This window comes from Mytilus trossulus, chromosome 4 (genome assembly GCF_036588685.1).
Source record: "Mytilus trossulus isolate FHL-02 chromosome 4, PNRI_Mtr1.1.1.hap1, whole genome shotgun sequence".
Taxonomy (NCBI): Eukaryota; Metazoa; Mollusca; class Bivalvia; order Mytilida; family Mytilidae; genus Mytilus; species Mytilus trossulus.
This window is the reverse complement of record NC_086376.1, coordinates 76,636,245-76,648,665: the sequence shown is the minus strand read 5'-3', so window position 1 is coordinate 76,648,665 and position 12,421 is coordinate 76,636,245. Positions and strand designations below refer to the sequence as shown.

Sequence of the window (12,421 nt, the reverse complement as noted above, 5' to 3'; positions counted from 1 at the left end):
ACATGCCTCATCTCTTCTTATTTATAAACCAATAAAATCAGTAAAATAAATATATTTCTTTGAATTGTTATCAATTGTAAAAATCCTGGTTTCGATTGAAAATACTTGACAGCCTAAAATGTCGATTTACAATGGTGAAAATCTGCAGTTGTTTCAAGCTGATGAACAATCTGACAATGGATCAATCTGCAGCCATGACAAAATTTACACATGGAATTAATTTGTGTAATCCATAAAACTTCTCCAATCTGACAAGCACAAACCATTTCATTAAATTGTATATTGCATGCATGTACTTCAAGAACACTGAGTATGAAGCCATCACAAGTAATGTCAATTTCATATGACGCAATCTGCCATTGCTGCAGGCAATCAAATTAGTTTTTCATAAAAGTTTTAATTTCTATAAAATTTTAATGAGAACAGGAACTATACACTTAATTAACATAGGGAAAAGTTCTACTGATCTTTAAAAAAATCCATAATATCAATGGATGTATGTATAAAAAAGTATGATGGATGAAAGATAAACATGTCATGAAAAACTATGAAAAACTCAATTTATCAAACAAAATGGGATCCTGCTAACACGTTTACTCCCCCCCCCATTCTGTATGTATGTGCCTGTCCCAAGTCTGGAGCCTGCAATTCAGTGGTTTATGTTTGTTGATGTAAATGTATTACATATTTTTTTTCTGTTCATTTCATGTACATAAATTAGGCTGGTAGATTTCTCGTTTGAATTGTTTTACAATTGTCATTTCGGGGCTTTTTATAGCTGACTATGCGGTATGGGCTTTGCTTATTGTTGAATGCCTTATGGTGACCTATAGTTGTTAATGTTTGTGTCATTAGGTCTCTTGTGGAGAATTGTCTCATTGGCAATCATATCATATCTTCTTTATTTTAATAAAGAAAAAGATTACTGTTCTTCTAAACAGCTGTATGTTGATGTAAAATGCTCAGATGTACTAGCAAGGTTGGGTGAGTAACATTAAAGTTAATATAATTCAATGATGCTTGCAGAATATATGTCAAAGGGGCGTACTTATCTTTATTTTTATCAGTGACTGTTACAAATATAATATCAAAGGGACCTACTTTTGATTATAAACTGTTATAAACCTTTAGATAAATGCATCTTCACAACAAACTTTATGATCAGTGGCAGATCCAGAAATTGTCAAAAGTGGAGGCCCACTGACTGCCCCTGTCCACCTAAATCCACCTCTGATGATTGGATGTCACTTAGAATATGAAAGAAACACTTACTCAGACATAAAATCAATATATACAAATCAAACTTAAGACACTAAGTCAGTCAGTAAATGATTAAATATGGGACATGTGAGGTACATGATGTTTCAAAAAAAAATTGCAATTCTGAAATTAGATGGCTGATGGCTTTGTGTCAATCAGTTTGTCAGAATTGACTGTGACCAATGATTTCCCTCTTATTGTAAAGTCAAAATTTATGGATTTATTAAATCTAGACCATGTAGACTATGACTGAATTTTATAAGGGTTTTGCTCATTGTTGAAGGCTGGACAGCAATCTTTTATTTTATTTGAACTTGGAATTATTTTTAAATATGGAATTTGCATAATTTCTTGTGCTTGAAATTTTTAATAAATTCCATGTTTATTTGGTATTATAATCTTTTGAGCCTTTTATAACACTTTCCATACAATGTATTTTGGTTAGATAGTGTTGTGCCCGGCACAGCACATTCTATTGAAAATTTACTATCTTCTTTGTAATAGAAAGTGTTGTGCTCAGCAGAGAACATTTAAGTATAGAATAAACATGGAATTTATTAAAAAAATTCAAACCAAAAATTTATGTAAATAAAAAAAAAAAAATGATAATAATTCCAAGTTCAAATAATAGCCTGTTATCATTAAATCTGTGTTGAAATAGATGTTTCATTGGCAATCATCATCTTATTTTTAAATGTCTCAATCAGTTTTGTATTTTTGTGATAACAGCACTTATCCAATAACAATATTTGATCATATAAAATTTCACAAAAACAGTTAACAGTTATTCTATTAGTTTATAAAGATTATTCATCAAAAATATTGCCTGAAATGTTGGTCTCAATCATACCCAAACGTATTGTGCAAAATGATGATTTGGTCAAATGTAACCAGGTTAAATAAAAAAACTACCTTTCCAGTCAATTCTGCTTAAGAAACCACCTGTGTTTAGCAAACACTTGTGTTCTAAGACCATTAATTTTAGGTCCTTCTTTAGTACATTTCAAATAGATTGAACCTGTATTAAAAGACCACTTGTCTTATGAGACCACTTTCATGCTCTCCTTGAAGGGGGCATTAATAACAGGTTTAAGGTTATGTGTCTTCAAAATTAAAAATAAATATACCATAGTTATTTTTGTAATTATTTTACTGTCTATTTTTAAAACTTCACATATATATACATTTAACTTTAGCCAACATAATATCTTTACTAGATAAAATAATTTTAACTAAACAATATTGTATTTGATAATAAAAACAAAAACTTTTTGTTGTAAGTTACAAGCATAACTAAAAGTTTCACATTGCATGCTTTCAATTCATAAAACTAAATAATCACACTCACGTAAAATAGAATTAAATATCTTCCTTAGATAGATAACATGAAACATGCATTTAAATCAACGTTTTATGCTTTATTGAATATCACCAATTATAATCAATTTAAACGTAAATTTGTACATGTAAAATAGCAAATAAGTATGGTAATATATTTTTCACCTACTTTCCGATATATTGTCATTTAAAATACATTGGGGTTAAGTTTATCTGTTTTAAATGATAAGGTATATATTTCAAATATTTCTTCATATTGCTTTACAATCAGTCAATAAGACATTGATGAACTGATTGGCCCAGCTAAAAACAGTACAGTAATTCACTTAGGTTTTAGTCCTGTGAGCTAATAAGAAGTTCCTACTCTATATATTTCATTGATAGTACACATCTAAGCTTCATTCGCACAAATTAGGTCCGAGACCACAATTGTTGTCCCTTGATTTTCATTGTTCACGAATATAGTCCCTAGTGTTAACAGTGGGTTACTTGCCAATAATTTTTATACCCCTTCCAAATTTATTTCTCCATGTTTAATGCCTCAAATTGTATTAAAGTAGGGGGGTGAAATTACACTTTAAAAAAATTTGGGTCAAGAATTTTACAGGAAAGTAGTGATTTGGTCCAGATAAAAAAGGTTAAAAATTAGCATAAAATATAGGAAAATATATGCCGTTACTACTAGACAATAGCACCTGATGATAATAAGCCTGACCAGTTTCGGTCCTTTAAGGACCTTCTTCAGAGGCTGAATGGTTACTTGTGTTTTTGGATTGCTTATACACTTTTCCATTGACAGTTGACATTACCGGCGGTTCAGACTGATCCATTTGTCCGTTACTAGGGTGATCAAGTGCATACCGGTGGTTGTTTTAATTGGCGATGTAGTAAAGCAGGCGGTTTTGTTACCGGCTGTTCAGATAACCGGCGGTTATGTTAACCGCCGGTTGTGAAACCCGGCGGCTGTGTCAACCGTCCGTGATGTCTACCGGCGGTAGTGTTAACCGGCAGTAGTGTCAACCGGCTGTTGGGTTAACCGGTGGTTTAGTAAAACAGACGGTTTTGTTAACGGCTGTTCGTATAACCGACGGTTGTGTTAACCGACAGTGGTATCAACCGGCGATTGTGTGAACCGGCCAGGGTGACAACCGGCGGGAGTGTTAATTAACCGTGGTTTGAACCGACGGTTGTGTTAACCGACAGCGGTGTCAACCGTCGGTAAGTTTAAACGTCGGAACGGTGAACCGGCGGAATGGTTGACTGTTAGAGAGGTTGTCTCGTGGATGGGTAAACTGGTTTATCAACTCTTTCTATCCTATTAGGTCCAAGACCACAATTGTAGTCCCTTGATTTTCGTTGTCCACAAATATAGTCCCTAGTGTTAACAGTGGGTTACTTGCCAATAATTTTTATACCCCTTCCAAATTTATTTCTCCATGTTTAATGCCTCAAATTGTAATTCGGGGGTGAAATTACACTGTACAAAAATTTGGGTCCAGAATTTTACAGGAAAGTAGTGATTTGGTCCAGATAAAAAAGGTTAAAAATTAGCACTTCGGAAGCTGTCAAAGGATTTCAAGACACCCTAAATCCATATTTTGAGTTAGAGGCGATGAAGTTTTCTATAATTTTGATATAACTTGTCCCAAAAGTAGTACAACACACTGTAAAAGTTTCATTGAGAAAGCGCAGGTGGGATTTTTTTTATTTTCATTTATGTTCTAAAAGAAATGCACTACAAATTAATTGTGTTCTCGGACCAAATAGCTAATGATAAGATATATATTCAATGTTAGTACACATATTAGCTTCATTCGCACAAATAGCTAATGATAAGAAGTTTCTACTCTATATATTCATTGATAGTACACATCTTAGCTTCATTCGCACAAATAGCTAATGATAAGAAGTTTCTACTCTTTATTAAACATATCTTATATTCAAGATAATAGCCAAACCTGCAAAATTTCCTTAAAATTTCCAATTCAGGGGGAGATATAGAATTTGACCTGATGAACATTTTTATTAATGGGAGATTTGCTCTAAATGAATTTGTTTCAGAGATATAAGCCAAAAAGTGAGCTAAAATATAACTTTACCAAAATATGGTTTCTCTTGGATGTTGATATCAGTGTGTTTCACTTAACAATATTGCCAAATTGTTTACCTTGTTAACAAACAAATCAACAGGATACTTGGGAAATTTTACAGCTGTATACCAACAATAACAGGACACTTAGGGAATTCACTGCTATGTACCAACAACAGAATTAATGAAGAACTATTCACATTTCTCTGGCAGTAGGATGATTACATGATTCCCCTACAGATTTCATTGCTGGTCCGTATTATGTAAATCAAACATAGTTAATAGGATGAATATCTCAATACCTTTCAATCAAAATATTGGTTTTCTCTTTTGAATTGCTTTATATTTTGACATATAGGCCATTGAACTATAGGGTATTGTTTTTCCTCATTCTTGAAGGCCTTACCATGACCTGTACTGATTGATGATAAGTCTGGACAAACATTGTCATTTAGGTGCCTTTTATAGATGACTATACAGTATGGGCTTTTACTCACCTATAGTTGTATAGTTGTTAATTTCTGAGTCGTTTTGGTCTCTTGTAGAGAGTAGTCTCATTGGCAACCATACCACATCTTCTTTTTTATAAGATATTTTTATTAGTTTTTCAATTAGCTTTGTACTAGCTTTCAAAGACTGTGCGTTCAATTATATCAGTACTAATTTGTGTCTGTTTTACTAAATGCAAGTTGCTTTGATGCTTCATACCAATCTATAGAGTTTGGCCTTTTCCAACTAATTTTTATTGTTCTTTTGTTGTGCTGTTACTATACTGTACCAGGTTAGAGGGAATGTTGAGCGCTTACAAACATGTTGTTGTTTGTTGATGTGGTTCATAGGTATTTCATATTTCTCGTTTTTTTTTTATAAAGGTTAGACTGAATAGCTTACTGTTCTATGTGCACCAAGGCTACATGTTGGAGGCCATACTTTGGCCTATAATTGTTTACTTTTTTACAAACTGTGACTTGGATGGAGAGTTGTCTCATTGGCATTCATACCACATCTTCTTAAATCAGGGGTTGAAATTAGCGCTGGTCCGGTGGTCTGAGACCAGTAGAATTTTCATCCAACTAGTAGACTTTGTCAGCTGGTGGTTTGGTGGACCAGTAGAGAATTGTCCATAAAAATCACTGACAGCTTGGCAATCTCAAATCATTTACCAAAAAAAATACCTGCGAAATAAATTACCCGTACTAGGAATGGGGGATGGTTTATTATTTATATTAGTGTTTGTCGAATGAACGATATTTTTTAGGACTGGTAGATTTGAGTCCACTGGTCGGGCTGGCCAGTACACAAAAAAGATAAAATTCGACCCCGGTATATTGATTTACCACAAAACATTCTATATGTGCCTGTTTTTAGTGTCAGTATATGGATAGCTGTCTATGGTTCACGTCTGTCATATTTGTGTTTCAATAAATGTTAAGGATAACTTAAGCTTACACTGAAACTGAAGCTTACACTGAAACTGAAATTTGTTTGATCTATTTCACATCATGTCATGCCTTTTATAGCCTACTTTATGGTTTGTGTTTGCTCATTATTGATGACCTTTCAGTGACCTATTGTTGTTTAAATTCACGTTATCTAGACTCCTGTGGATAGTTATCTCATTGGCAATCAAACCAAATCTTTTTATTTTTATATTGAAAAGTAATTAGTTTTTATTTTCAGTTGATTTCTAAAATATCTCCAGAAAGGCAGTAAAGACAATTGGGCAGACAGATGAAGAATGATGTGGAATAACAGATAGATTGATGAATAGATGCCATCTAAGTAATATGTGGTAGTGAGGGACAACAAGGGGTCCAACTTTGATTAACTAACATAAGTGTTATAGAATACAAAGACAAATTGATAGGTGTTTAACACCACTTTTCAACACCATTGATCTATTTCTTGGAGACTAGTTTTTATTAGTAGAGGAGCCAGAGTTTCCAGAGAGAACCAATGGAACTGAAACTGACAATCCTAGTCAATTAAGAGTCCAGTGCACCTGCCGGAGAGGGATTCCTACTGGCAACATCAGTGGCTTGTGATACACTAGTTTGACTACTTAAACCACTGGCACACTGAGGATTTCTTGTAAAATCAACATATAAACTTGTGTTCATTCTCTTTACAACAGTGAAAATAATGAAACAATATTATCAAGATATCAAATTTAACTGCAGAAAACAGAAGACTTACAACATAGTCCAGATTTATGATGGAAATTTCTTACCTCAAACTAAATTTCTATGGTAACATGAAACCTGAACTGGACAAACTGGCAGTGGCAGGAACTATGTTAATCAATGCCTCACATGACTGTATCTAAATATCAATGCTACAAAGTAAAAGTTAGATATTATCATATAAAGACACAGAAAACAAACATATCAGTCTTACTAAAGCCAACCCCCACTATCGACTTGCCTTTGTCCAAATGTAAGTGGGGGCTAGCTTTAGTCAGACTGCAAACATAGTTAAGGAATGATGAAACTTTTGTTTGTGCTTTGCAGTGTGAAAGATTTGTCACAGATTTTCACGTATATCTTCCTAAAAATCATCTGCCCATTTTTTTTTCAATTTTTTATGTTGTTCATATTTTACACTGTCAATAGATACAACAAGAATAGTTTCATTATTTCAATTCTGATCAATATTTGTAAAATAACGTCATTTTATATCTAATTGTTTACATGAACTGAAGATTAGGCTGAAGGATAGTGATGGGAGCCTGAAGGTCTTGTCACTATATTGTGATGCAGTTTTAGGAGTGATGAGAATTATTTAAAATGTATTTACAAATAGCTAATACCAATCCTACAACCTCTGGTTTAGAGCAACAACAATTTGTGACTTTTATTATCATGCATTTCAAGGTGCTATATTTTCCAATGTATATGTACTGCAATTTCTATAAAGCTAAATTAACTTGATATAACAGTTACACCATGGATCAGGTGTGTATAGTATAACAAAGTCAGGTCAATTTGACCATTGCTTTAACCTTTAATTCCCATGATAGTAAAATCTTGTTCAATTTGTGTCCAGATGAGAACTTTTGTACCGTGACAGCGTAAGACCTAATCAAACTATGGTCAAACTTGGTATGCTGTTTCCTCATTGATTGGATGGGGATAGTTCTGACCTTGACCTTGACCTTTTGACAACTATGATATCAATACTGTATATAATTAGTGTCCATCTTTTTTATTTATATTGTTTGCTTTTAATCACAGTGGCATTGTTATAGATCAAGAATATTGTATTGTTAGACAATTTTACTGTTTACAGTTACTGCATGTCTATTACTTAAAAAGTTTTCAAAAATTATGAGATTTTAGGATAATCTTTATCACAAAAGATTAAATATGTGTTACTAGCAACCACAAAAATAATGGTATTATAGAATACTTGATTCTAACTATTCTTTCTGTATTTAGCAAAAAGTATAAAGAACACCAGCAGCGTAATTTTAAGTACTGAAATACTGACAATGTCTGCACTTTCATACCTCAACTATTCAATAATATAGCTTTTTTAATGTTTAAATTCAATTTCACTACTTTTGATAACAACATTAATAAAAAGGAAACAATTATCTTGTCAAAGACATTCAGTCTATCAGAAATTTGTTTTTCTTTTTCTCAGGAAGTCAACAACAGTCTATACAAATTGGTTCAACATTGATTTTTTGGGGCAATACCTTCAGGAGACCATATCAACGTTTATTTATATCGTTTTCAATTAAAATAATGTTCTTCTCTTGGAAGTAAATGGATATTATAAAGATAAAGAGAACCGACTGTAACTGATTGTTCAAGGACTGACAGTTACCGATAAGTATACTAGCGGAAATTAAACATAGGATTTTATTTCCTCAATTTGGATGTCCCTGAAGCCACAAGAAAAAACACATCTTTCAGACTCACAATTCTTACAGCAAAGATATAATTGTGAAATAAATATCGTCCCATAAAATTCTCTACTGACAACGCATTTCCGTTGCTAGGAAGTTTGAGCCATTTCTAACCATCAAAGTTATGATGTAAATATATTTTTTGGGCAAAGAATTATTAAGGAATCAATAGTAGCTAGGATGCAAAGTAGTTTTATGGACATCTATGGATATTAAACTGATATATACCGAACAGCAGCCTCGTTCACTAAGAATTAGCCATATGTACAATGCAATTTGGTGATTTTCAAAAAGGAAAGGAAACCAATGTATATAAAATCTCTGTTAAGAAGTGTGCTGTTAAAATTATTAAACAACAATCAATCAATCATGATATTTTTATTGTGCTAAAATCAAACGCTAAATGTTTATCAATTGCAGTGTTTTAACTTGGACCACTTGGCCACTGAAACAACTAATAGACATCATATTTTTGGGGGGTTGTTGTCTCACTGACATATACCCCACATCTTTTTACATGTATATTCATTAAATAAAGAATAATATTCATAATCTATAATAAATAAAGCCAAACCTGTTGAGATCACATGTTAACTTTCTCTAATGACTGATAATACTGTCAGACTAATGACTGACAATACAGTAGGAACAGACAGAATCTAAGACTGATAAAACTTCAATCTACAAAAGAAAGTAATAAATGTTAAGCATGTTAAACAACAATAGCACAAAATTAAATAATTATGTGGTATATAAATATCATGATTATCTATAAATATAAAGGAAAATAAATAGACCTATCTACCTTATACGTTCCCTTTAATAGTTTGAAGAGCACACTTTTTAACAGAGAGTGGGAGGATTAAATTAAAGTATAATAAACCATGTTTTAATTCATGCTATCTTTTCACCTTGAAAGTTACAGTTACAATGGAATCTTGTTCACCACTGTTCATTGTAAATATTGAAATGAAGTAAAAATTAGAATTTGTTGTTTACAGCCATACCATGCATACATTTACATAAAACTTTCTTTATCACTTTTCCTTTCCACATGAGAGCAAGAAAAATAGCTTTTTTACATCACTATTTTTCACATTCATTGTAGTTCCACTGGAAAATTTACATTTTTTTTTAATTCACACTTAAAAAAGAATAATTTGATGGATTCTATTGAAATTTGAATTGAAGGTTAAAGCCTATATTTTTGTGATTGCCCACCCACATAAAGCAAATTACAACATAATATCTAAATTTTGATTTTTCATTTCTGATAGAGCAACTATCTAAATTGATTTTAAAATTTGTGCAATTTTTCTGCATATTGAGGTAGGATAATTGAAACTGCAGAATAAGATAAATGAATATTCTAATGACCTGATGCAAAAAAAAAAAACCCACAACACTTAAATTACCATTAGTTCTTCTTTCTATCTATCATAAATCTATACATTATAGTCATGTATAAACTGTGATAAAATTCCTTCCATTTATACAAAAAAAGTTTCAACAACTCTCCAATGGTACAATATACATATCTTGCAATTTTATATAGTTTAGACAAAATTACCACAAAACATCTCAACTTTTTATTTTTAAAAGGTGTCAAAATTCTCTGAAGAGAAAATGATTTGTTTGTAATTTAACTAAAAACATTTTTAAAAGTTCTTTAATTACCTTAAAAGTATAAAAAAAAAATGTTATGTCTTAGGAGAAAATCTTTATTAATACATGTATATATATACATGTACAACTCCCATTACACTTGTCTCTATTTTAAGTCAACAGTAAAAAATAAGGTTAAATGATCCATTACAGAAATGTTACTGATTGATTTTTTATGAAAATTGAAAAATCATATTTTGCACATTTATAGCTATTTTACAAAACAATGATTTAACATAACTTCATTATTCATATTATAAGTGTATATTAATATTATAATTAATAATTTATACAAAAGATATAAATAGGTTAAAGGATTCATATAATTTAGTCAAGCATTTATTCTTGAGGATCAAAACTACCAATATGAAAATTAGTAAATATGGTATGAGTTGCCAATGAGACAACAATCCACCAGATTGGTCAGAGTCTAAATAACAAGGATGTGTGGAAAATTGGAATATATGTCACAAAAACTCATATTGTATAGTTTGACAGCTATTATAGGCCCTGACATGACATATTTTTTTTCTTTTTTTTCTGTTTTTTTTACATAATGTTATATGATTTAGAGAAAACAATGCCATGTTTCATATTTTCATGTTTGGGGTAGGTTTTATAGCTGATAATTTCTTATTGGGGAAGGCTGTCATTTGCCTATAATTAATGCTTACATCAACTTCATTTGAACTTTGGTGGATAGTTGTCTTATTAGCTATAATACCACATTTTTTATTTCTTTACTTTAAACCAAAACTTGAACCTGATACAAAACAGACAAACAGATTGACTAACAGACGAACAGACAGCTGCACAGACAGGAAAATATTATATCCAATGGCAAGCCGTTATAAAAGAAATACAAAAATGTATGTGAGATCTATCACTATCAAAAGTGAGAAATTGCATTACCATTCTAATGGTGGAGTATTTATTTCAAATTCTTTGGTTAATTTCATAGAAATTGAAAGTATCTTAGAATCGTCACTATCAATGTCAAATCCATCCAATACATTTGAAATGGAGAATTGATAGTCACAACTTAAATTAAAACTTCATTTTCTTTTATTGAACAAGCTGTAAATTTACCATCAAATTAACTAAACATCTTTTATTGCAAACCTAAAATTCTAAACATTCAGATTGAACACTTCTGCAATAACTCAGTAGGCAGTTGTAAATGACAATAGGAATACAGAATACATACAAACTTAATTACTAACGAATCAAACCAGACAAGTTTACACTTGTTTCTAGCCGTACATTAAAAATTATACAACAGCTAGGTTTACTCCTACCCCTTGACATAAATTCAGAAATGTATAAATGGACTTAATATACAATAAAGAAGATTACATGTTGAAGACAGTACTTTGACCGTACTTTGACCTTAATGGTTTACTTTTATTAATTATAACTTGCATGAAGAGTTGTCTCATTGGCACTCATACCACCTCATCTTATGTCTAGCCATTTCAGGTTTAATTGTCAATGTGACAACTCCCCACCAAAGACCAAATGACATATATAGAAGTTAACAACTTCTGGTCATCATACGACCTTCAACAATGAGCAAAAGTCATACTGCATACATTGTAGTCAGCTCAACAGGACAGAAATGATCAATACAAATGTAAAACATTTCAAACAAGAAAACTTACGGTCAGATTTAAGTACAAATAATAAATGAAAAACTAGAGGCTCTTAAAAGAGCCTGTGTCGCTTACCTTGGTCTATGTGCATACCAAACAAAGGACACAGATGGATTCATGACAAAATTGTGTTTTGGTAATGGTGATGTGTTTGTAGATAGATCTCTATCTAACTTTACTGAACATTTTGGCTGCTTATAATTATCTCTATCTATAATGAACTTGGCCCAGGAGTTACAGTGGAAATTTTTTTGTAAAAATTTATCAAAATTTACAAAATTTATGAAAATTGGTAAAAATTGACTATAAAGGGCAATAACTCCTTATGGGTCAATTGACCATTTTGATCATGTTGACTTATTTTCTTAAAATTACCAATTCAGGGGACAGAAACCCGACAACGGATTGCCTGATTGGTCTGAAAATTTGGCAGGAAATAGGAAAATTGACCTTTTGACCAATTTTTTTTTTAAAGATTACCAAAATTTATGAAAAATTGTTAAA

The 12,421-nt window shown here is 31.6% G+C and overlaps 1 protein-coding gene across 1 annotated transcript in view; it reads right to left on the bottom strand.

The window, feature by feature from the left end:
• Window positions 1–12,421, bottom strand: part of LOC134715993 (complexin-like) — a 100,523-nt gene that overhangs the window by 72,407 nt on the left and 15,695 nt on the right. The window contains exons 2-3 of the mRNA XM_063578632.1: window positions 9,175–9,281; window positions 6,918–7,022 (exon numbers count right to left, since the gene is read on the bottom strand). The gene's annotated coding sequence lies outside the window, so the exon portion shown is untranslated. The remainder of the gene's footprint in view (window positions 1–6,917; window positions 7,023–9,174; window positions 9,282–12,421) is intronic.